A 27,461-nucleotide genomic window follows, 5' to 3' on the forward strand; every position below is an offset into this window, starting at 1 on the left:
TTGTGTTTATTTATTTAACAGACAGAGATCACAAGTAGGCGGAGAGGCAGGCAGAGAGAGAGAGAGGAAAGGAAGCAGGCTTCCTGCTGGGCAGAGAGCCTGATGTGGGCCTCGATTCCAGGACCCTGGGATCATGACCTGAGCTGAAGGCAGAGGCTTTAAACCACTGAGCCACCCAGGTGCCCCATATCATGTATTCTTAAAGAAATCATGTAACTTCTCTGCCCCCTTTTAAGTCGTAGTAAAGACTTCAACATTGAATTTTAACAGATGATACATTAAAGTGATTAAAAATTTTGTTTTTAATGCAATGTAAACCTGGGTTTTAGAATAGCATCTTTACTAATTTATATCCTTATAATTTATAAGGATAATTTATAATATATCCTTTTATAATCTTGAGTAAATAAAAATTTCTCTACTTTTTCATTTCCTCACTTTTAAATTCAGGAGGACCATTATCACAGGGTTGGTTAAGAATTAAATATGATAATGAGAGCAGCGATCCTGGTGCAGAGTAATGACTCAATGAGTGGTAGTTACTATCACTGTAATTATTTTTGCTGTCTCTACAGTTTTTCTGGTTAGGAAAATTAAAGAAAAGCAAACAACACCAACAGAATATCAGCTGTATTTGAAAATGTACTGAACTAAAGTCAAAAGACATGAGTGCTAGTTTTGACGCCAACAAGAATTTACAGGTTCATTCAATGACTCTAAAAAATCAGTCAATCAAAGCGAGTTTTTATTTTGTTTCCACGTTTGCAAAATGGACTGATGCTTGAGTCCTCAGTTCAGTTAGTTGTGAGGATAGTCAGGTAATGTGTGTTATGAAAATATCAACATTCATCATATTTCATCTCAAGTAGAAAAACTACTGGAAATGATATGAAACCAGTTATTTTTTAAGATTATAAAATAGTGTACAGACACAGAAGGACATAATATAACCACATATAAAGTTTTAAATAATCATAATAAAGTTATGTGAGCACTCAACCCCCAAAATAGAACGTTACTCCTGCAGCTTCCTGTGTCCCCATCTCCACTCTGCAGGCTTATAGCTGGAGGACGAGGTAGCACAATTTTGATTTAATGCTTATAATCATTTTGTGTATGTATTTATTGCCATAAATAATATATTTTTTAAATGTATAGAAATGATATCACCCTATGAGCAATCTTCAGTGACTTAAAAAATGACTTTATTATGATATAATTTCCATACTATGAAATTCATCTATTTAAATTATACAATTCAATGATTTTTAGTAGAGTTGGAATTGTGCAACCATGAACACAATCTAATTTTACAACATCTTAATCACTCCCCCAAGAAACCTTGTACCCGCAAGCAGGTACTCCTTGTACCTCGTCAGAGCCCCCAGCCCTATGCAGTCACTAGTCCACATTCTGTGTGACTTGCTTTTTACCCATCATTGTAGTTGTGAAATCTATACATTTTGATGCAAATAACATTACTTTATAGTTATTGCTGATTTTCTTTTTGTCTGCCTCATCTTTCAGCCACTGGGAGCAGCAGATTTAAATCTCTTCTTATAATGGTTGATTTTTTAATTTTGGAAGCCGTGTTATTAAAGACATACACATTTAGAATTATAGTCCTACTGATTTGAAAGTTTTATTTTCATATAGTGATCAATATCTCCTGAAGCATTTTTTACCTTAAACTCTCTTTTATTTGATATTAATAGAGCTATATCAACTTCTTTCTGACTAGTGTTTGCACACATATATCTTGTTCTGTACTTTTACTTATGACCTTAGTGTGTTTCTTATGAAGAACATAGTGGCTGGTATTTATTAGATTTTGAAAAAGATATTTTTCTCTTTTAAAGAATATCAGAGTAGAGGCTTAATTAATATATAGGTGTATAGATATGACTGTGTGTTGATTTACATATATTTATCTTTGGTTTTCTACTCAGGCCTATGTTAGCTTAAGTGGTCAATAGACAACATGATAAAAAGGCCTTATTCATTTGGGTGTTCTTTATTCTTTACTCTTGGAGGTTGATGTAGTAGCCTTTGCTGAGAAAACTTTTATATTTCAGCAAAGCCGGTGTCTAATCATCGGTGACTTAATGGTATTAATTTAGTTAATTCACTTCCCAATTTAATCTCAAAATGGAAGTCCTGAATAGAAATGTTTCACAAACTTGAAGCAACACAACTTCTAGTGCTTTCCTGTAAATCCTGGAACAGTATAATGAAACAAATTTAAGCTGTCTAAGCAACTTTTAGAGGCAAAATGTGTGAGTGCTAGAAGCCAAGTGTATGTATTAATAATACAAACACTTATGTTTGACTATAAATACTAATTTAAGTTTCTGTTTACAGACTTCTGAGTAAAATTCAGTTTGTGTAAACAAAAATGGAAGCTTCAGAAAGCAAGCTGGAATATACATTCTTCAATAGATTTAATTAAGAAACATTTTCCAAGGAATTTGAATCCAAATTGTTTCACTGAAGAACAATTAGTACAGGTAAAGAAGTATTCTGGAGCAAGAAAGATCTGGCTTAGAGCCTGGAGGCACCCTTTATGGCTTTTTGAGCATTGCTGTCTTCTTTTTCAAGTCTGTAAAATGGGGACTGTAATGACACTTACTAGTTTTGTATTTTTATTTTTTGAAAAATTATTCTTTAATTATTGCTTTGTTAATAAATTTATTGAATATTAGCTGTGCCACTAAATGCTTATCTTGAGTTATTGGATTCAATCTCATACAAATTTATGTGTAAGTACCATTACTATTGCTGTGATCCAGATCAGGAAACAGCAGAGACTGGAACCCTAATCTCTCTAATTTCTCCAGTGTTATGCAGTGTTACCTCATAATATGAGATTATATTCTGGTTTTCTTCCTGCTCCCAGAAACTCTTCAAATAGCTTTTCTTTTACCTACTAATTATAGACATTTCCTAAAATCCCTGCCCTTAATCCTTTCACTTCTGTCTTGTGCTCTCATCTACATCTATGTCTTCAGGTTCATCTTTATTGATTATTAAATTTTGATCTCTGGTCTTGAGGGCCCTCCTTGTAATCAGGTTTAATTTTATTTTCAAATACCTACTGATTAGAATCATCTTAATGTCTTCAGACTTCAAATTCATTACGTCAGAACCTAAACTACTCATCTTTCCTTACAAATGACTCTTTCTTCTGGTTAGAATACTGTTATTTTCCTAACAACTTGAATTTGAAACCTAAGAAATGTTTTTTACTTGTTCTTCTTTAAGGCTAATATTCAGCCAGTTGTGAACCCTCCTTTATAGCTGCTCCATTACATTTCCCACTTCTCCTCCACTTTTTAGTCCTATCTGTTTGGGCTCATAACATCATTACCTGGGGTATCCTTGGCCTCTCTTGACAGATCTCCCTTACCTCCTGGCTTCTATAGAAAACTTTCAGATGGATTTTCCTAAAGTCAATCTCTAATCATTTAGATAAAATTACAAAACAACAAAAGCAACCTACTAGAACTATAGAGTTCTGTTACTTGCTAACTTTAGATCAATATTGTAAGAGGCCTCTTCTAAACGGTCAAGATCATTCATAATTCCATGCAGGCTACTCTTTCCCTTTCAGGCTTCCACAGGTTTCTTTTTCTTTTTTTTTAAAGTAGACTACTCTGTTGGTAAGCTGAACTGTTCTAATTTCTTAAACATCTCTTGTTCCTTTAAAAATGTCACATGATTTTGAATTCTCCTCCCTGTCTCGACGCCTTTCTCCATGACCTAGTCCTACTGAAGTACAGTATCAGATACCATTATCTCCTTTCTAACATGTCCTTTATGAAATATAATACAGTTTACTTAATTTGTTTCGTATGGACATGTCTTATCTGGTATTAATGGTGTTAAGTGGTGATAGAGAAAAGAACACTTAATGAGGACTCCCATGGAACAGGCATGGTATCTTCTTGAGAGTTATGGGTGGTAGCATTAATTTCATTTACAGATTAAGAGGACCAGAAAGGTCTAATAGCCACTGGTGTTCTGAATTCCACTTTGACAAAATTCTGGTAAATTCTGGTAAATCTCAAGGCCAAGTTTCCATATACCAAAAGCAAAATCTTAGGTCTTGACATGACACTTGTTTCTTATTTGTCTTTTTACCACAAAGACATTTGCAGTGGTGAGATTGACCTGTGACTGAAAATTTACCTATTTGACTTTGTTCTAATTTTTCTCAGTACTACTAAGGAGTCAACTTCTTGCCCTTACATATAACAGCTCTAAATTCAATGAGGAAGATATTTACAGTTCTGTAAATATCACTTTGGCATTTTACATTTTGTATGAGAGAGATTTTTACATTGCAGTTCATAGCACAGTTTGAGGTTTCTAAATGCCAGCTAGAGACATTGAAAGCACCAAGTTTTAAATTCAACATTGAGAAATGTGCAGAACTTTTGGGGGTTGCTATGACGAGTGAAAATGATATTTGATGAGAAAACACAGAACTCTTATTTATGTATTAGTTCACAGGAGAAAGGATAGGATAACATCTGAATAAGATAAGGAGGGGTGGCTCTGAACTTCCTTTTTATTCTATTTATATGATCACCTGAAGCATTAGACAATGGGTAGGAATCAAAATAGAAACTCCTGGGAAATATCAATTTCTATAAATCTTGGTAAATTGTGAAGAACAGAGGTATCCACTGCAGATGTGAACATGTTGAAAGTATATAATATCAGTCTATTTCATAATCTAGAAAAAACAACAAATTTGGAAAAAACAAGTTTTTGAAACATTTAGATGTTCAGCGTGGCTTAAGATTTTCCTCAAATTATGATCACAATACAATCAGTTTGTTGACATGGTAGTGACAAATACATTATACAAATGGCTTTTTATCTATCACATACAGATCATTTCTATGCTATTTTTGGAAGTTAAATGGCAATAGTTATGGCAGGTTTAAGCAGGCATGGGCTGCTGGTGCTGGCATGGAGACGCTGATAAAGTCTCATCGCAGTAGAAGGTTTATTTTTCCTATCACCATTGAGGAAAAGTTAAATGATTTACTTTTAACTGTAATGGTTTCCCCAGCTAATCTTCATTGTTTTCCCTAAACAATGTAATGTATGGTCTAAAACCACAAAATAAAACTAAAAATTCTGTTTAACTGGCTGTGGCTGACATTTGCCTTTTCTCAGAAAGCAGCCTTGACTAGAGCTAACTGAAAGACATTTTTGGTGAGCACTCTGACCTAGAATAAATATATCTCAATAAGTTAATAATTTTGTATTTTATAATTGGCTCTAAGAGGAAACAGCCAGGATGATATTTGTGTTCTTTACACACATATGAAATTTTTTTTTTTAAAGTTTGCCCTCGAGAAAACAGAAAGTCACTAATCATGTGGAATTTGAATGAGATGATTTATCACTGTATTCTCATATGGGGCGAATTGGTTTTCAAACAAGAAAATCTCACAGAAAGTCAAAGACCTTTTTTGAGGCAATTAGGAGGTGTGTTGACAAGCTTTAGCAAGGAAACTTCCATCATTGGTCCTCTTCCCACTCTTAAGTTTGTCCCTGGGTTATTTCATTGTTAACCATGGCCTCAACTATCACCTACCTACTGATAGTCTTAAAATTCCAATCAAGATTTTAAATCATGCTCTCTCTTCAGCTCCAAACTGCTATATCTAATTACTATACTATATTAGTTATCTATTGTTTGTAACAGATTGCCTCCAAACTTAACAGTATAGAACAGCAGATATATTTTACCTCATATTTTCTGTAGGTCAGGAATCTGGGCCCAGCATTGCTGGGTTTTGTGGTCCAAGGTCTCTCACAGGGTTGCGATCCAGGTGTAAGCCTTGGCTATGGTTTCGTGTAAAAGAGGAGGATTTGTTTGCAAGAGCACTGTCATGATTATTTGTATGGTTCACTTCCTTGCAAGCTGTTGGTCTGAGGCCTCTCTCAGTTTCTTGCCCCATAAGCCTCTCCACTGGGCAGCTCACAATTTGGCAGCTGGCTTCCCTCAGAGTGGGGGAGTGAAAGGAGGGCGGGCAAGAAGCCAGGCATTTCTAATCTTAGAAATGTCAACTCGTCACTTTTGCCATATTCTCTTCATTAGAAGTGAGTCATTTGGTCCAGTTTCCCTCCAGTGAGGGGATTGCTGAAGGCCATGAAAATACCAGGAAGTGAAGCCCTGGGCTGTTTCAGAGGTAGCTTACCAGATGTACCAACTGAAAACTTTCCTCCAGTGTTTCCTAGGCACTTGAAACTCAGTCCATCCAGAACTAACTCCACTGACATTGCACCCAAACCTGCTTCCCCTTCCGTGATCTCTATCTTGAATAAGGATAAGATACTGTTATTTATGCAGTTTCTGTGTATGTGTGTGTGTGTGTGTGTGTGTGTGTGTGTTTTGAATGTGTGTTTATGCAAGTTTTTAAAAATTATTATTACTATTAATATTCTCTGAAGGGCTAGTCTATGTAAGCTTATATACTAGTCATTATTGAGAGATCCTGGAGCCAGAATGCATTGGGATGGGAACATCGTCTGGGTGTGTAATTCCAGGAGACTTCATGTTTGATAAATTTTTACCTGAAAGACCAAATATGTCTACTTTTTTTTTCCATCTGGCCTGTCCTTTTTTACAAATGTATGGCACGATGATATCTGGTCTCCTTGCTGATGTTGTTTTCACTCTCATGTCAGACACAAGCTGACTGTCCTCACATTTAATGCTCTGCTGTCCTTCCACTTGTTGAGGTTGTAGAGAACTTATCTGTCCAGCACACTGCTGTGGAATTTCAGCAGGCAGAATGAGCCAAGAAGAGGGCATCCAATTTGCATTAGGGCCTTCTCTCAACTCCAGCTCTTATATTTTCAAATTATAAGAATCAAAATCTCTACTTGCTTCCTTGTGTTTTTCAGCAAAGGACAAATTTTGGACCCAAATGCACTATACATTATAATTATTTCTCATTATTTTCTTTTTTTTAGGGAGGGGATATGGGTGACATTTTCAAGTGCTGAGTCCTGTTTTTTTTACTTTATTGATAATTTCCTTTGGGAGCTAAAATGTGTTGGAGGTAAGGTAAATTAGAAGTCTGGGTTCAACTGGATATTTCACAGAGTATTTTTTAAAAGATCTCTTTCTTGCCTTGGCAACAAAATTTGATTCAATTATATAATCTATTCTATTATAGGCTTAATAACATCTTAAAAATTTTTCCTGCCAAAAATGACTTTCAGCAAGTTTCCCTTTTTTTAAATGTTTATTTGTCCTTCCCAAAGAACTCTGATTAGTGAGAACTAATGTCGCCTTGATCTCAATAGATTGCATTTCTGACAATAACACTATGTCTGTAACTTCCTTGACATAGAGATAAAGCTTAATTTAATTGCATGTGATCTGTTGCTTTTTCTGGAAGCTTTCTGAGAGTTGGGGCAAATCTTGACAAGTCTCTGTTTCTCTGAAAACTGTTACTTGTACGATCAAGGTTATAAATATCAATCCTGTTTCTTTTTTCTTTTCTTTTTGAAAGTCAATCCTGTTTTAAACAACATTTACTTATGGTTTTTCCAAAATTTTAGGTGGAGATGCAGTTTTTATGCTTTACTTATATCTAGTTCGTCAACTGTTAAAGTACCAGTGTCTCTATCCATTTTCCTTAACTTCTTGTCTGTTTAAAGATTATTTGAGATCGGAGTGCTCAGTAAATTCTTTTCAATAAATACCAAAACAGAGTTTATAGACTCTGCTATTTCCTTGTCATTCTTGAGCATAAATTTGGTACCATAAAGATGAAATGGCCCCAGTGATCCCAGCTTTATATTTATTGGAGAATATTTTTCTCACGAACTACATGGTAAGTAGAAACTAGGGGCGTCCAAATGTTCACTCCCATCTTGCCATTCTTTATTGTTTGTAAAATTTTCTTTAGAACGACTCTTCAGTTTTCTCCTAATAAATGCTTAACAGGTTTTTTTTTTTTTTTTTGGATTCTCTTTTCTGAAATTGAGTAAACGTCGCAGGTATCAATTACATCAAGATCTTCACTTGCTGCCAACTATTTCAAACATTGATTTTGCTTTTATGGCTCCCGTATATGTCTAGAAGCATTTGTCTGTATTTTCTGGTTTGGCATTTCTGCCACTTCCTATACTTGTCAGCTGTCTGAGCCATTTCGTGGATTACTTTGCTGTCCCCATTTTTCCCAAGTACATCATCAACTTGCAACAGACAACCTTTGCAGGGCTAGTGTCATTCTGGGTGTTTTTGCTGTTCTGCAGCCATTCTTTATGACTTTATTATATAAAAATATGAAAATTATTTCTCCCAACATTGTATATGTTAGTGCCAACAGACCATTTCCAATTTTATACATATTCTCTCTTTTTCTTCAGTGAGTACTTCCATTTATTATAGGAACATTTCTGTGGGTCAGGATAGATTTCAAATGTGTTCTCAGCACTCCCAGGCAATACCCACTGTATTTCTCAGTCAATTCACTCTTACGGAGCTGATGACTTTGTTTTTTTATTTCACTGATAATAAGCAAGCAGTGAGAAGAAAATATATTTATCTTTCTACCATCAAATTGACCAGCCATAAACATGTGTATCTATATCATCTGTCTTCTTCCTGCTATAGGGCATCCAGTAGCTTGACTCTTTTGAGGGCACTATACTCATGTGTTTGATCCCATTCATTTTCTTCTCTTTAAGGACTTTGGCTCCTATAAATATACTACCTCTTTCTTGCATCATCAAATTTTTCCTGTTAAGGAATTATGCCCATTAACATGCAAACATAATAGAATATTTTTAATCTAAAACAAACAACATATACATGATGATAGATGGATGATACTTGCTATTTTCAATAACTTGAATTTTACTTCAGACACATTAAAATTAAACATATTACCAACACATATGCATTAACAAAGTCACTTGATATAATCTCATGGAACCAACTTTTTTCTATGCACCAGATACACAAATTGCAAATGGAGGCCTTGCTCTGTTATAAGGAAGATATCAGATTGACCCAAAACACATTTACATTAATTCTTAGATTATCATCAAAAGGAAAATATATTTAAAATTTAAAGAACTCCTAGATTCTTGAATCTAAAACTAGAGTTTTGGAAACATTTCTATGTAAAAAGAGGGTGGGGGATTAACTCTGAAGCTTGGTCAGTAATAAATTTGCATCTATTTGCCCTGAGTATCCTTTGAGTTTCTCTTCCTCTTGGATATAGAGAAAGAGGAATGATCATGGATTTGCATATTTAGGATCTAGTTAAGTGTTTTTTATATGTTTCTATTATCATGTTCAGTATGAAAATGACCTTTTAATATATCTTAGGTTGTGATTGTCACTAAAGATAGAATATAATCTTTCAAATAGAATCAACTTTATGATCACCCAACTAAGTGCAGGGATTAGTATGGTGTAATAGATAAAGAGGAAAAAACAAAGTAGAGGTACCAAGCCAGGAGACTGAGTGCATCCAGGCCTTGTGTCTTTTGTAAACGTGTTTTCCTCCTCTGAAGATTGACAGTAGTGGATTAAATGATCTAAATGGTTGCTTTGGCTCCGAAACTCAAGGGGATACTTTTGGGGGACCAAAAATAATTAAAACTAACCTTTTTGAGCTCTTCCCAGTTGCATTTCAAGGGGCTATTATAAACTCTTCATATGGATAATGTAATAATCCTCACAATAACCTTTTGAATTTTTGTCCCCATACTATCACAGATTAAGACACTGACACTTCAAAGGCTAATTAAAGTGCCCAAAGGCTTTTATTGGTAATTGGTGGACCTGAGATTTAAACCCAGGCCATTTGACACAAAAGCTGAGGAGCTCTTAACCACCTCATAAGACTACCTCTCTCAAAGAGTGGGCAAATTTATATAGCAATTTATAAGTATAATGAAGTGTAAATTTTGAAATTTTATTAACCTGGTAATTTCTTCACTCTCTACCCCTTCACTAAGAGGAAAACATTGCTTCAGGACAATGATTACACAGAATACAAAGAACAATGAGTTACAACTTTGGCTGTTGAATATCTAAATTGACTTTGAAAACTCATAACAAGGTAATTGGACTTTTGAGCTGGAGATATGTAGTATGTAAGAAGCAAGGTTTTGAATTTCAAATGATTAAGCTCCTGAGAGTATTGAGATGGAGTTCATGTTCCTACTAGATTTTAAAGGGCAGATATAAAGAATAAGCTTTTCCTTTACTGAGGAGTTAGAGTAGTCTTGACAGGGAAGAAGAGTCTGATAGAAAGCAAGAGAATTAGAAAAGGGATCTATGACATATTCTCCTGGGTCAGAAAATCTTGTGGGAGGGAAGAACTAAGTTCCAGATAATTTTTCTACAGAACTGGAGGATAGTGGAATGGGCGTTGATTTTTTTTGGCGGGGGAGAAGGAGTGGAACTCTAGGTGTTTTCAGCTTCTCAGAAGATCCTTGTAGAATGGGAGTATATATGAAAGAGTGAATATGGCTCCATAGAAACCTAGAGGGTCTGAGGCAAATGTTAACGCATTTTCTAAGCCTGTGTCAGTGGGGAGGAACACTGCTATTTCCAGTGCTGTCACAGAGTCTCTGGAAGTTAGGATTTAACTCTGAAATAGACTCAAGGATAAAGAGAATGCAGAATGAAGGGACATCAGCTAGAGGGACCATGAAAGATAGGTGGTGGTAACGGATGTCAGAAGAAATTAAAAAAAAAAAAAACAGTCAGTATGGCGCAGATCACAGGATAATAAGTACATGTAAATAACTTGGGAATTACATGTAAATATCTTAGGAAATTAAGTATTTCCCTTTAGAGAAAAATGGAAGAGGTGTAGAATCTTGAACCGACTGAGAACATCTTGGTAATTGAGTTAAATCTATTATGTTTGAGAAACTGCTTGGAAAAAACCAGAGTTGACTAAATTAGTCTGTCATTATGGAGAAGAGAGGCTTGAAATAGAAACAAGTTGAGTTTGGAAAATATAAAACAGTTAAATAGCTCTTGAACATCCAGATAAGTATACTAACAACAACATAGTAAAGAAGGAAGACTATATTGAGAAATTAGGGAAAACTTTTCAGAGGACTTGGGTTCTGAGTTGAACCTTGAAATATGAGTATCATTAAACTAAAAATACGGGAGAGAGGTAGGGGTAAAAACCATACACCTGCTGCAGACAATATGAACAAAGAAGTCACATGGTTGTGAGATTCACTGGTGTATTCAGGGGACTGTTGTGACTGGAGTCTCTGAGTTTTGGAAGGTATAGCAGAACATATAATGAGAAAAGTAGAAGAGTGGTTAATTATAAATGAAAAAGAATGCCATTCTTATGAGTTTGGATGTTTTCATACCTGTAGACAGGTATGAGGTAAGAGACAGGTAAGAGGCTATTGAAGAGTTTTGAGTAGGAAAGAGATATACATACTGGCATTTAAAAAAATTTTTATTTTTTATTAACATATAATGTATGATTAGCCCCAGGGGTACAGGTCTGTAAATCACCAGGTTTACACACTTCACAGCACTCACCATAGCACATACCCTCCCCAATGTCCATAACCCAACCACCCTCTCACTATCCCCCTCCCCCCAGCAACCCTCAGTTTGCTGAGTCTCTTATGGTTTGTCTTCCTCCTGATCCCATCTTGTTTCATTTTTTCCTTCCCTACCCTCCAACCCTCCCCCCACATTGCCTCTCAAATTCTTCATATCATGGAGATCATATGATAATTGTCTTTCTCTGATTCACTTATTTCACTCGGCATAATGCCCTCTAGTTTCACCCTTGTGATTGCAAAAGGCAAGATTTCATTTCTTTTGATGGCTACATAGTATTTCATTGTATATACATACCACATCTACTTTATCCATTCATCTGTTGATTGACATCTAAGTTCTTTCCATAGTTTGGCTATGTAATGTGGACATTGCTGCCATAAACATTTGGACGCATATGCCCTTTCAGATCACTACATTTGTATCTTTTGTTTAAATACCCAGTGGTGGGTTTGCTGGGTCATAGGGTAGCTCTTTTTTCAACTTTTTGAGGAAACTCCATGCTGTTTTCCAGAGTGGTTCCACCAGCTTGCATTCCCACCAACGGTGTAGGAGGTTTCCCCTTTCTTCGCATCCTTGCCAGCATCTGTCATTTTCTGACTTGTTAATTTTAGTCACTCTAACTGGTGTGAGGTGGTATCTCATTGTGGTTTTGAGTTGTATTTCCCTGATGCTGAAATGAGCAATTTTTCATCTGTCTATTGGCCATCTGGATGTCTTCTTTGCAGAAATGTCTGTTCATGTCCTCTGCCCATTTCTTGATTGGATTATTTGTTCTTTGGGTGTTGAGTTGGATGAGCTCTTTATAGATTTTGGATACTAGCCCTTTATCTGATATGTCGTTTGCAAATATCTTCTCCCATTCTGTCAGTTGTCTTTTGGTTTTCTTCCAGTTTGTTTTGCTATGCAAAAGCTTTTGATCTTGATAAAATCCCAATAGTTCATTTTTGCCCTTGCTTCCCTTGCCTTTGGTGATGTTTCTAGGAAGAAGTTGCTGTGGCTGAGGTCGAAGAGGTTGCTGCCTGTGTTCTTCTCAAGGATTTTGATGGTTACCTGTCTCACATTGAGGTCCTTCATCCATTTTGAGTCTTTTTTTGTGTGTGGTGTAAGGAAATCATCCAGTTTCATTCTTCTGCATGTGGCTGTCCAATTTTCCTAACACCATTTGTTGAAGAGACTGTCTTTTTCCCATTGGACATTCTTTCCTGCTTTGTTGAAGGTTAGTTGACCATAGAGTTGAGGGTCTATTTCTGGGTTCTCTGTTCTGTTCCATTGATCTATGTGTCTGTTTTTGTGCCAGTACCATACTGTCTTGATGATGACAACTTTGTAATAGAGCTTGAAGTCCAGAATTGTGATGTCACCAACTTTGGCTTTCTTTGTCAACATTCCTCTGGCTATTCAAGGTCTTTTCTGGTTCCATAAAATTTTAGGATTATTTGTTCCATTTCTTTGAAAAAAAAAAAAAAAGGATGGTATTTGATAGGGATTGCATTAAGTGTGTAGATTGCTTTAGGTAGCATAGACATTTTCACAATATTTGTTCTTCCAATCCATGAGCATTTTTCCATTTCTTTGTGTCTTCCTCAATTTCTTTCATGAGTACTCTATAGTTTTCTGAGTACAGATTCCTTGCCTCTTTGGTTAGGTTTATTCCTAGGTATCTTATGGTTTTGGGTGCAATTGTAAATGGGATTGACTCCTTATTTTCTCTTTCTTCTGTCTTGTTGTTGGCATATAGAAATGCAACTGATTTCTCTGCATTGATTTTATATCCTGACACTTTACTGAATTCCTGTACAAGTTCTAGCAGATTTGGAGTGGAGTCTTTTGTTTTTTCCACATTAAGTATCATATCATCTGCAAAGAGTGATAGTTTGACTTCTTCTTTGCCAATCTGGGTGCCTTTAATTTCTTTTAGTTGTCTGATTGCTGAGGCTAGGACTTCTAGTACTGTGTTGAATAGCAGTGGTGATAATGGACATCCCTGCTGTGTTCTTGATCTTAATGGAAAACCTCTCAGTTTCTCTCCATTGAGAATTATATTTGCTGTGGGTTTTTTCATAGATGGCTTTGATGACATTGAGGTATGTACCCTCTATCCCTACACTTTGAAAAGTTTTGATCAAGAAACGATGCTGTACTTTGTCAAATGCCTTTTCAGCATCTATTGAAGGTATCACTTGGTTCTAATTCTTTCTTTTATTAATGTATTGGATCACATTGATTGATTTGTGGATGTTGAACCAGCCTTGCAGCCGAGGAATAAATCCCACTTGGTCACGGTGAATAATCCTTTTAATGTAGGTTGGATTCTATTGGCTAGTATTTTGGTGAGAATTTTCACATCTGTGTTCATCAAGGATATTGGTCTGTAATTCTCCTTTTTGATGGGGTCTTTGTCTGGTTTTGAGATCAAGGTAATGCTGGCCTCATAATATGAGTTTGGAATTTTTCCTTCCATTTCAATTTTTTGGAATAGTTTCAGGAGAATATGAATTAATTCTTCTTGAAATGTTTGGTAGAATTCCCCCAGGAAGCCGTCTGGCCCTGGGCTCTTGTTTGTTAGGAGATTCTTGATTACTGTTTCAATCTCCTTATTGGTTATGGGTCTGTTCAAGTTTTCTATTTCTTCCTGGTTCAGTTCTGGTAGTTTTTACATCTCTAGACATGTATCCATTTCTTCCAGATTGTCAAATTTGCTGGTGTATAATGCTCATAATATGTTCTTATAATTGTTTTTATTTCTTTGTTGTTGGTTTTGATCTCTTCTCCTTCATTCATGATTTTATTTATTTGGGTCCTTTCTCTTTTCTTTTTGATAAGTCTGGCTAGGGGTTTATCAATCTTATTTATTCTTTTGAAGTACCACCTCCTAGTTTTGTTGATTTGTTCTATTGTTTGCTTGGTTGCTTTTGTTTTGCTTTTTGGTTTTTTTTTTGGGGGGGGTTTCTATTTCATTGATTTCTGCTCTGATCTTTTTTTTTTTTTAAAGATTTTATTTATTTATTTGACAGACAGAGACCACAAGTAGGCAGAGAGGCAGGCAGAGAGAGAGGAAGGGAAGCAGGCTCCCTGCTGAACAGAGAGCCTGATGTGGAGCTCGATCCCAGGACCCTGGGATCATGACCTGAGCTGAAGGCAGAGGCTTTAACCCACTGAGCGACCCAAGCGCCCCTCTGCTCTGATCTTTATGAGTTCTCTTCTCCTGCTGGATTTAGGCATTTTTTTTTTTTTTTTTTTTTTGCCATTCTTTCTCCAGCTCTTTTAGGTGTAGGGTTAGGTTGTGTACTTGAGACCTTTCTTGTTTCTTGAGAAAGGATTGCATCGCTATATATTTTCCTCTCAGTACTGCCTTTGCTGTGTCCCACAGATATTGAACAGTTGTATTTTCATTTTCATTTGTTTCCATGAATTTTTTTCAATTCTTCTTTAATTTCTTGGTTGACCCATTCATTCTTCAGTAGGGTACTCTTTAGCCTCCATGTATTTGGGTTCTTTCCAATTTTCCTCTTATGATTGAGTTCTAGCATCAGAGCATTGTGGTTTGAAAATACCCAATCTTTTGGTACTGGTTGAGACCTGATTTGTGACCCAGGATATGATCTATTCTGAAGAATGTTCCATGTGCACTAGAGAAGAATGTGTATTCTGTTGCTTTGGGATGGAATGTTCTGAATATATCTGTGATGTCTGTCTGGTCCAGTGTGTCATTTAAAGCCTTTATTTCCTTGTAGATATTTTGCTTGGATGATCTGTCCATTTCAGTGAGGGAGGTGTTAAAGTCCCCTACTATTATTGTATTATTGTCTATGTGCTTCTTTGATTCTGTTATTAATTAGTCTATATAGTTGGCTGCTCCCATGTTAGGGGCATAGATATTTAAAATTGTTAGATCTTCTTGCTGGACAGACCCTTTGAGTATGATATAGTATCCTTACTCATTCTTATTATAGTCTTTGGCTTAAAATCTAATTTATCTGACATTAACTTTGCCACTCCAGCTTTCTTTTCATGTCCATTAGCATGGTAAATTGTTTTTCACCCCTTCACTTTAAATCTGGAGGTGTCTTTAGGTCTAGAATGTGTTTCTTGTATACACCATTTTGATTTTTTTAAATCCTTCTGATACCCTGTGTCTTTTGATTGGGGCATTTAGCCCATTTACATTCAGGGTAACTATTGAGAGATATGAATTTAGTGCCATTGTGTTGCCTATAATATAAAGTGACTGTTACTGTATATTGACTCTGTTCCTTTCTGGTCTACTACTTTTATGATCTCTCTTTGCTTAGAGGACCCCTTTCAATATTTCCTGTAGAACTGGTTTGGTGTTGACAAATTCTTTCAGCTTTTGTTTGTCCTGGAAGCTTTTTATCTCTCCTTCTATTTTCAATGATAGCCTAGCTGGATATAGTATTCTTGGCTGCATGCTTTTCTCATTTAGTGGTCTGAATATATCATGCCAGTTCTTTCTGGCCTGCAAGGTCTCTGTGGATAAGTCTGCTGCCAATCTAATATTTTTACCATTGTATATTACAGACTTTTTGTCCCGGGCTGCTTTCAGGATTTTCTCTTTGTCACTAAGATTTGTAAGTTTTACTATTAGATGACCAGGTGTGGACCTATTCTTATTGATTTTGAGGGGAGCTCTCTTCACCTTCTGGATTTTGATGTTTGCTGCCATTGCCATATTAGGGAAATACTTTGCTCCAGTATACCTTCTGCCCCCCTCTCTCTTTCTTCTTCTTCTGGAATCCCAATTATTTTAATATTATTTCATCTTATGGTATCACTTATCTCTCGAATTCTCCCCTCATGTTCCAGTAGTTGTTTGTCTCACTTTTGCTCAGCTTCTTTATTCTCCATCATTTGGTCTTTCATATCACTAATTCTCTCTTCTGCCTCATTTATTGTAGCAGTAAGAGCCTCCATTTTTGATTGCACCTCATTTATAGCTTTTTAAAATTTCAGCTTGGTTAGATTTTAGTTCTTTTATTTCTCCAGAATGGGCTTTTATTTCTCCAGACAGTGTTTCTCTAATATCTTCCATGCCTTTTTCAAGCCCAGCTAGCACCTCGAGAATTGTCATTCTGAACTCTAGTTCTGACATATTACCAATGTCTGTATTGATTAGGTCCCTAGCCTTTGGTACTGCCTCTTGTTCTTTTTTTTGTGGTGAGTTTTTCTGCATTGTCAATTTATCCAGATAAGAATATATGAATGAGAGAATAAAATACTAAAAGGGTGGCAAAGACCCCAGAAAAATGTGTGTTAACCAAATCAGAAGAGACCCCAAGTCATGGGGAGAAGAAAGGGGGTAAAAAGAAGTTCAATAAATAAATAAATATTTTTTATTAAATAAATGCAAATATATACATATATATTTGACTCTGGTGAATATAACAGAGCCACCCACTTGATTTTGGGTGTATTTTGGTCTCTTAGAAGAAACTACCTCCCTAAATTTTAAAGAAAGAAAAACATATATATACATATATATATATATATATATGTATATATATATACATATGTATATATATATACATATGTATATATACACAAAAATAAGGGTAAACATGATGAAGGGATGGAATATGATTGTAAAGATGAAAAATTTTTAAAAAAATTCTAAGAAAGGACTTGATACGTTGGTTGGGAAAAAAGAAAAAGAAACTGGAGAGAATTTGCTCAGGCTGGAGACTAGAACAAAGCCCTGTGCTAGATTTAGGGTATACTTTGATCTATTAGAAGAAGTTGTATCCCAAAATTTTTTAGAAGAAAAACCCCTATATTTATACAAAAAAATAAGGTTAGATACAATGAAGGCTAAAATATGACTATAATAATGAAGGTTTCAAAAAGATTTTTTTTAAAGAAAGGTATTGTTAAGATAAACTAGTTAAAAAATGTTAAAAAAGGAAGGAGTAAAAGTTTAAAAAATTAGGATAGAAAAAAAATAAAATAAAAAAATTAATTAACTTTGCAAGACTAAAGAATCATGAGGAGAAAACCATGAATTCCATGCTTTACTTTCTCCTCCTCTGGAATTCCACTGTTCTCCTTGATCAATGAGCTTGGTCTTGGTTGGATGTTCTTGCTGATCTTCTGCGGGAGGGGCCTGTTGTAGTGATTCTCAAGTGTCTTTGCCCGAGACTGAATTGTACCTCCCTTGCCAGGGGCTGGGCTAATTAATCTGCTCGGGTTCACTCTCAGGAGCTTTTGTTCCCTGAATGCTTTCCGTAGAGTTCTGGAGGATGGGAATGAAAATGATGGCCTCCCAATCTCTGACCCAGAGGAGCCAAGAGCCCAGGGCCCTACTCCTCAGTGCGCCTCGGAGAAAAGCGCTCCATCACTCCCATCTCCCTGGTCCCCAGTCACGCTCCAAGCTCAGCCAGCCTGTGACCGAATGTTTCTGTCTCTGGCACACAGCTCTGCTTGGAGTCTCCAATCCCAGCAGATCCCTCCTGCTCTGCTCTTCCAGGGGGGGTTTCCATGGATCTGCCACGTGTGGGGTCCTTGCTCAAAGAGCAGTGGCCTCGCTGTGCCACGGATCACAGTATAAGGTAACCCCGAGCTGAGACCTCACTCCTTGGCTGTCTCTGTAGCTGCTTCCCTGCTCTAACACCTGTGAGCTCTGCTACACTCAGAAACCCCCAATCCTTCTGTGACTCTGAGGGACCTGAGATCACGCTGTCCCCACAAGGGGTGCACCCCTGCTTAGCCTCTGGAGTAATGTCCCCCAGTGAAGTAGACTTTTAAAAGTTCTGATTTTGTGCTCCATTGCTCAGCTGCTTGCTGGGAGCTGGCCCCTCACCCTGTGGTCTGTCTTCCTGTGGTTTTGGATTCACTTCTCCACACTTTCTACCTTTCAGAAAGTGATCAATTTTCTGTTTCTAGAATTGCTGCTCTTCTTCTCTTCAATCTCCTGTTGGATTTGTAGGTGTTTGGAATGGTTTGACAACTAACTAACTGAACTCCTGTAACCTTATGTTATCTCAGCCTGCCCATAATGGCATTTTTATAAGTTACTCTTACAAGTCTCCATGCCTGTTTACCCAACTTCCTACCTGACATTCTCCCTTGCGTGTCTCACAGACATGTAAAACCAGTTTAAGGGTAAATTTTGGACTTACTTTCAGATACTTTTTCTTGTCTTCTCTATTCCCTGAAGTGGTGCTTTCTGTCCCCTAAGTGGTCTTGCCATGATGCCCTTGTTCTAATTATCCCTTTATATTTAATATTTTTTTTTCTATTTTGCCAGTACTTCTAGTGAAACAGATTTGAATTATGCATACTTCTTTCTACCTCACCTGTCATCACTTGGAGTCCAAGTCACCACCAGACCCTACTCCTCTGATCCCTGCAATTGACCCTAAACTTTTCATCTTCCATTCTTATCTCTTCCAACCCACCCTTTCCATTACAGCAAAAATAATATTTCTAAAACAGAAGGAAGTTCATGTTCTACTTTATTCCTTCAATAACTCCTCATTGTCCTTAGAACAAAATCTCAAATCAACATTAACAACAAACTGTTATATGCTCCTTTGCATGCCTTTCCAGTGGCAGCACATGCCTCTCCTTATTTTTAGTCTTCAGTCATACTGACTTTCTTCCAGTTCCTAAAATGAATTATACTCTTTCCTTGATAATGATATTTTCATTTCTCCCCCAACTCTTTCTAGTAATTTTGCACCTCCTTTGGTTTCAGTGAATATCATTTCTGAAGAATTCTGCTTTGAATCTCAATCTGAATCAAGACCTTGTTTTAACTCTTATCACATCATTTTCTTTTTTATACTACAATTTTAAATTATATATTTATTTATTTGGTTACATGTTTACTAATTGGATCCCCTGCTAGACTATAAGCCCCATTATCATATCTGTTCTGTCCTTTGATCAATCACCAGCTGCTAGCCCAGTGACTGGCACACAGTAGATTCTTCTTAAAGGTATTGGATAAGTAAATAAAAGAATGACAGTCAACAACAGGAAAGCCAGATATCAAGTTTGAAGAAAGCGAATCTGTTTAAAAACTTAGTAATGAAAAATAATGAAAGTTGGAAATTAACACAGTTGTAAATGAGAGAAAAACAAAAGATCAAAATTTATCACCTTCATATCCTGAGGTAGGTGGCCCTAGACTAGTATACCATTTCCACACTCATCAGATTCCTAGATGCCATTATTTTAATGCTCCACTTTCCTATGAATGGTACTGTCTGAACTAAGATAGCTGCACAAATTCTGCCAATACGTCTGCATCTCCAGGCAGTAGAGAAATAGAATGGGAGGAAAAGGGCATGTTCCCTCTCTTTAAAGAGAATCTCCAGAAATCCCACAAAATATTGCTTTGTACATATTGTTGGCCAAATATTAAGTGGTCATAGCTTGTTTCCAAGGGGCTAAGACTATGGTTTCCCACTGGAAATTGGGGTTCTGTTCCCAAGAAAGAATGATAGAATGAGATTGTGTTTGGGTTTAGATGATTAGCAGTCTCTGCCTTGTGGTTCCAGTGGGACAAATCTGAACCACCTTTAGAAGTCCTGAGCACTCAGTTCTGATTTGATGAACTCTGCTATGTCTCATTTCATGAGTGAAAAAAAAAAAAGAGGTCAGTGAAAATGACTATCTGTATCTACATACTTTTTTACTTCCCATCACCCTGATAACATAAGGCTCATTCTGGTCAACAAATGGTTTCACTTATGCTGACATTTTCAACAAACTTCATTTCAACTGAAACTTTGTGAGAAATTCACAAAACATCTTTAAAATGCTTAAGCAGTTTGTGCAGTGTAAATATTTAAGACAAATATATCCAAATACACAAATACCGGCTGTCTCATCTTTCTTGTAGATAAATCCAAATGTATCCATGGGGGCAGTGAAAAGTCAGCTAACTTTGTTCAGATGTTATTTAACATATCCCTAGATGCAGTGGAAAACACTTTGTTTTTTTTTTTTTTTTTTTTTTTTTTCCTTTTTGCTAATCCTTTTTACCATTGTATAATGTTTCAAAATTTGGAGATACAATCCTGCTAATGGAAAATGTGTCCAAGTTGAATCTCATCTATAGAAATGTGCTTTGCTCACAAAACACATTTTGAAAATATTTTTAAAAAGAAGAAATACAAAAATATCAGCTTTATGTTTCATTATACCATGTTTCAGTTAAATAGCATTCTATACTTACAAAATATCTGTGCAATGTATAGAAGTTAATCTTTTGATAATGTTTCTTGTTTTTCCTTTTGGCCAGATTTGGAACTTTCTGTTTAGTAATAACGTCTCATGTCAGATAAGAGCTTTTGTATCCAAAATTCTATCACATTGAAGTACAGTAACAGCTTGATGTGATACCCACTCACAGTTCTAACACCATGGTAACAATAGCAGTAAACGAAATAATGATCAATTATGTAGTATTTATAGAAGAGCAGGCAGAGATCTGGGTACCTGACACATATTATTTAATTTAAAATGATTTTAAATGTGATTATTTTCACATTTCATTGATGAAGAAACTAAGTTCAAAGATATTAAGCGTCATTTCCAAAAAATAAAGCTCACAGAATCATGCCAAGTCTGTGTGGCTCAGGTCCTCTGTTACCCTGCTCTAGATTATGTACATCTCTGCCTGCTTCCTCTTAATATTGATGGACATTTGTCTTGATGAGCATCACATTTATTTAAAAACCTGGGAGATATAACTGAAGAGATCTGGCTAATTCGTTTGCTTGTATGGGTGGCTTGGGTGCATAATTACATTAGTCCTTATCAAAGCTTCTTCACTTGATGTCCGTTGGTCCATTGACCCCAGTGAGTTCAAGAATGTGCTTCAAAGTGTTTGTGAGCACCCTAAATTTTTATACATTTATTTAGAGGGAGTGTTCATAGCTTTTATTAGATTTTTATAAGGATCTGTGATTTCTAAACATCTAAAACTCTTGAAAAATCAATAAATATTCATGAATGATGAACATGACAAACTAGTAAGAAATGTGCTCATATATATTTCTTTTAAATATAGCACTACTCTTTTTAAGAAGCCCGAGTGGGTGAGAGGGTGAGACGTGTCGAAATATATGCACTATTTTAAATTACTATAGGAGAAAATTGGAGTCAATATTCACTAGAAACCCACTGCTCTATTGGAAGTTACAGGGCATGTTGTAAGAATACAAGAACAGAGATGTGAAGACTAAATTCTACTTGGACTCAGACTTCTCTATCTCTGACTTTGAGGTAAGTTCTAATAATAACCCTTTCCCTCAGTTTTCTCATCATGAGCTAAAAAAGAAATAGCAATGATAATATAAACCTCATCTAGCCAGTGGGGCACATGAAATAATACTAAGAGCAAACAGAATAATTTTTAACAGTGAATTGAAGCTCTGAACTTCTTTATTTCATTCCAGGATTTATAATGACAGAGAAGGCAAGTCACTTTAGCCATCTGAGACTTCAATTCCTTCTAGGAAAGTGAAAATACCCTGGCTCCCAGAAGCAGATAAGAATAACAACCAAGTGATACTCAAAGGTTATTTCTTCAGTGAAGACTGCGTATCTGAAGTAGTGTCAATTTCATTAATTCAACAAAGATCCAGATGCTTAAACTAGATTACTGGTCTGGATACGTGAACTAGATGCTTACACTGGAAATGGAATTAAAATAGTGAACTGAATGAATTGAGTTATTTAATTCAACACCAAATAAATTAAATAATTAATTCAATAGTTTGCATGATTCAAAAGTTTCTTCTTCTCCACGATCCATCCTTCACTACCTGATGTTATGTAACCTATCCATTTGTTTGTCTGTTTTTTCCCGGCTGCACTACAATGGACAAGCTATGGAGCCTTGGGCTTTGTTATGGTATTTGTAGTACACACAGTAGTGCCAGTAATATAATAGGTATTAATAAATATTATGGTATGAGAGTTGGATAATTTACATGTACAAAATGTTTTGATAAGACATAGGCAAAAGATACTACTGTTTACATGCAAAATATTACTACAGCTCCCTGACTTTTTTCTTTATTATCTTTTTCCCTGTGATTCTTTCCTTTATTCCCAGTTCTTGATGAGTGCCCTCTTACTTTCTTATTACTTCCACCCACAAATCTTCTCCTTCATCTCTGTTGGGCACGGTCATGTCACTGCTGCAAACATGACACAGGAGCCAGAACTGCGTGGTGACAATCCCTTGAGCTCTGGCAGCCAGTCATGGATGAACATCCCGATTTTGTCATTTCCTAGATGTGCGTCCTGGGAAAACTTGATGACTGTTTTTAAGTCTTAGCATTTTCTAATCTGTAAAATATAGTTTTGAATTTTGAAGAGAGCAAGAGATAAAGAAAAATAAGAAACAGGGAATCATCAACTATATCTTGACTGGACAGTGGGGACTAGAAAATCTTTAAAAGAAAAATGATCATAGCAATAACCTCAATGAAAATTAGCAAAAGGAGTGGGTTTTGAAGTAGTGACATGGATTTTGGTGAGATTTAAGATTGAGCAGCAGCTTTTGTAACTGAAAAAAGCTGTTATATCCATCAGTGACTACACTAATTACCCCTTTTGTGGTTGTTCTTACTATTTAGACTTTAACGAATGCCCTAAATATGTGTGTGTTTGGGGGGAACATTTGACTACATTCTGAAGCACATCAGGAGCTCTTATGTGGGCAGAGACACAGATTGTTGGGGCCATATGGGCCTGTGGACTTTAAGTAGAATAGCATACTAAGAAACCTTCTTGGAGTATTTCTTCCATCCAAAAACTCCTACTTGGTGCATATTCCTCCTTCAAACCACAGCACATAAGTCATTTCATGCTGAGTGCTCTAACTTTCTCAATAGGAAGGTAAAATATGAGGATATGTGGGATAATTTGGGAGAAAATCAAGTTATTACAGATGCTATTCTAGTAAACAACTCTGATGGGGACAGAAAGCCCTGGTCAGTTGTATGCCAAGGTGGAGTTAACTTCTCACTTTTGAATACTAATTAAATGTATTTTATGGACGTCTTTTGGGATGATGGGTCCTAAATCCTGGCTGGGGTGTCTGGAATGGTAGAATTGAAAAGAGTTGGGAAAATGTTACTGGTATTGGATGATTCTAGGATTGTGGTCTTCCTGCATGAGTTGTAACGTGAAATCTATTTCATCATATAGACTCTACAGATTTTAACAGAACGGATGGCAAAAGTGAATGACCTTTCCTTTTTGTTTTTGACTTGTTTTGATATGAACACGTCTTGACATGTACCAATGGGTCTTGGTTCAGTTTATCATCATGAAAAACAAATTAAGAGAGTTATAAATTTAAGTTGTTTGCTTACTAAGGCATTTACTGCATTTACTCACATGCATATTTGTACCTGTGTAAGTAATTTGTCTCAAAATGACAGTAAAATTGCAATTGGTTTGCATTTCCACAATGTAGGTCTATGCCATTTTTGTGACAGAGCAGTGGGAAAAGACTGAAAAATCTGTTGACCTGTGGGAGTTTGCCAGTTACTATGGATACCTTGCCATATTTCTTCAGCACTCACCAGTTGTATTTTGCTAAAGGATTCTGACTCTAAGCACTGGTGGCTTTGATTTCGCAGCTTTTTGTGGGGCTTGATGGAAATGCCTGGTTGTTAACATTTCTAGGAGTAGACCTTAACCAATGATGAACAAGAATTGATGGATCAAAACCCCAGTGTCCTTGCCTCTTGGGTGGGAGGACTGTGAAGCTTCCTTTACAGAGTCTTCTTACGAGAAGTCCGTGACAGGACTGAGGCGTAGCTGTGCATCACCCTGTGATAATCTACTCATTGACACACTCTGTACAAACCTCCTTTCCTGCCTCATGCCTTCATCTCATTTCTCATGCTTCCTGGGATCACTTCCCAAGTGAACTATTCTACTTAAATAATTATTTTTTGTTCTTTTCCTGGAGGGAATCTAACCCAAGTCAGGGAGTATTGGAAGGATGCAGAAGCATTGTTGTTACTGGATGATCAGAGAGACCATAATGGATGATCAGAGAGTAAGTTATGGTTAAGGGTAGACCATATTCATTTGTTCACTTTTTCATCCATTCACTTATTCATTCACTCATCATCTACTTGGGGAGAGCCTGCAATGTGCCCATAACTAAGGTAGACTTGTAATGATGAATAATAGTTGGCTTCTATTTGTGGGGAGCTTACAGTTAATGAAAGATCAGGCCTTTTAAAGGCTGAGACTATTTCCAAATTTTTTTCTTCCTGTCCTAGGAACCAAACCCTTAATTGACAGGATAGAATAAGGAAGATTTGCTCATTCCTCATATATAAGTGAATAAAGTTTTAAAAATAAGACCAGGACAGAGCTAAAACAGGGCCCAAGCTGCAGGGATTACCATTTTTGTTTCAAATGCAAAGGGAAATCATTGCCAGACGGACTTTCTACACCCAGCTCATAAGGCTGTCATTAGAGAATTCTTTTTTCTTTCTTTCTTTCTTTTCCTCTTTTTTTTTTTTTTTTTTTTTTTGGTGGATTCCCTGGGTTTAAGATGCTCCATAAGTACAAGGCGTTATGTTCACAACTCTCACTATATTTTTTCTTAAAAATCACAGTTTTTGTTTAAAGTGGTGTGTAGGAGGGTTTTAGAAAACACATTTTATTCCCACTCTTGTTCTGTTCCCTCAGTACCATCTGGTACAAAGGAGGGCTTCGCTAATTGACACTAATGACTGGGAGATCCATTGCAAATTACTGAGTTTTGTAGATTAGCAAACATGATTAGAAAAATCAAGGAGTCTGCATTGAACTAATATACTTTGTTGAGAACTAAGAAAAAAATATGAAACACGTTATTAGAGCTTAATGTTTTAATATAAATAGATACTTTATAGGGGTTGACTGTGCCATTAAGGAACACTGGAACATAATGTTCTGGGGAAGAAATTAGTTGTAATTTGAAAAGAAAATATCCTCATACTTTATGTTTTTTCTAAACTCTCCCCATATCCATACTACACATGAACCAGGCCTAGAGGTAGTGTCATCCCATAAACTTAGAGGTCATCTATTATCATTTGTTCTAATGCAGGAAAATGCAGAAATTATTTTGTGTGTGTGTGTGTCTCTTTATGCTGTGTCTTATTGCTTTATAATAACACTGCTTATGTTAATGGAAATTTTGTGGTTTGTAAACATTTTAAACGTCAGCTGGTGAGGCACTTAATGTTTATTTTTCTCAATTCCCATTCCTGTACTATCCTTGCTCTTTATCAGGCAACAAAATTTTTCCCTTCCTCCTACACACCAGTGTAAACAGTTTAACACTCAGAACCCATATATGCATACAACTTTCTTAGGCCCAGCTGTGTGTATCTTCTGCATCCTTCAGGAATTCCACCATCAAGAGATCAGGAGAGGTGACTGGAGGAGGAAGGAAGGGAGGGGGAAAGAGAATGAATGGAGAAGAAATAGTCTCAGCTTAGATAATTCAGACTTTTTTTTCTGCCCTTAAGTATTGTTCTGTACAATACTGTATATTGTAAGGCCATACCAGTCTCTATCAATCAGTTTCTTTTCAAATAAAGAACCCTTCCAGATCAAGTTGAAGTATGGGATTTTGAGGTCCAGAGATTGTTTCTCTGAACTTCCTACTTTTCTAGTCACAAAGAGACTGGATGACAAAGGTCACAGTGCCATTTCTGTCACTGAGATAGAGTCAAATGCTAGGAGGAGTATGTCCAGCAGAGGTGGTCAAGGAGAAGCCCCAGGTACCCTCTCCTGCTGAAAGCTGCACTACAAAGCATCCTTTGTAGAGTTATAAGTTAACTCTTCTGGAACTACAAGCAGGAGGAGAAAAGGATGGACATCCGATTGACTATGTGATGGACTTCAGAGAAATGATGTTATCTATTGCTTTAAAAAGACCAGGACCTTATTTAAGCCTTAACCTTTTGTAATTTATCTAGCTTTCCTCTAAAGCAAGCTCTTAATCCATGCTTCTTTCTCTAAAATAAATGGTCTTTAAAAATTAAAATTCAAAAAGTATAAAAACAATTATAAAATTTACTTTACCTGGTGCTTTTACAATTCAATTAGCAATCTGTTAAACTTATTACAAGAAGGAAATTAAGAAAGAATGCAAATACATACTACAATTTTCCTGTTCTTACTGAATCTTTTGTAATCAAGTGTTTTTTTTTAATTTTTTATTTTAATTCAATTAGTTAACATATAATTATTAGTTTTAGGGGTAGAATTGAGTGATTGATCAGTTGTATAAAAAACCCAGTGCTCATTATATCACGTGCCCTCCTTAATACCCATCACCCATTTATTCCATCTCTAATACCCCACACCCCTTCCTTGATGCCCATCCCTCAGCAACCCTCAGTTTGTTTCCTAGAATTAAGAGTCTCCTATGTTTTGCCTCCCTCTCTGTCTTCATCTTATTTTATTTTTCCTTCCCTTCCCTTCCCTTATGTTCTTCTGTTTTGTTTCTTCAAGTTCTGCTCAACTTTCTCATTTCTTACCTTGCATGTTGGAGATTAGAAGAGATTATCTTAGTCTTAGGTATTAGGTAGATTTAGTTTTTCCCTCCTTCTCTAATTCTTTAGAGTACTTTCTCTAATGTTGTACTCTCTTTTCTTCTGTTTTAAACACTGTCAATATTTTTGTTTGAAGGCTGATTTGTAATGAGAATGTCATAAAACTTTAGACTCCTAAAAGAATTTAAAATCATGAAATGTAACTGACTTAGTCAATGAATGGGTTGTACTTATAATAACTAAAACCTCACATTTCTTTCTGGCAAATATGTATACTTAGATTTATTAAAATGAGGCCAGAGAAATATTTT

At 36.1% G+C, this 27,461-nt stretch overlaps 1 long non-coding RNA gene across 1 annotated transcript; it reads left to right on the plus strand.

The window, feature by feature from the left end:
• The first annotated feature begins 2,446 nt into the window (after positions 1-2,446).
• On the plus strand, positions 2,447-22,280 carry LOC125094264 (uncharacterized). The gene is made up of 3 exons (XR_007125431.1): positions 2,447-2,507; positions 21,764-21,850; positions 22,024-22,280. It is a non-coding gene; the product is annotated as an uncharacterized LOC125094264 (long non-coding RNA).
• The last annotated feature ends 5,181 nt before the right edge of the window (positions 22,281-27,461 follow it).

Source organism: Lutra lutra, chromosome 2, assembly GCF_902655055.1.
Source record: "Lutra lutra chromosome 2, mLutLut1.2, whole genome shotgun sequence".
Lineage (NCBI taxonomy): Eukaryota > Metazoa > Chordata > Mammalia > Carnivora > Mustelidae > Lutra > Lutra lutra.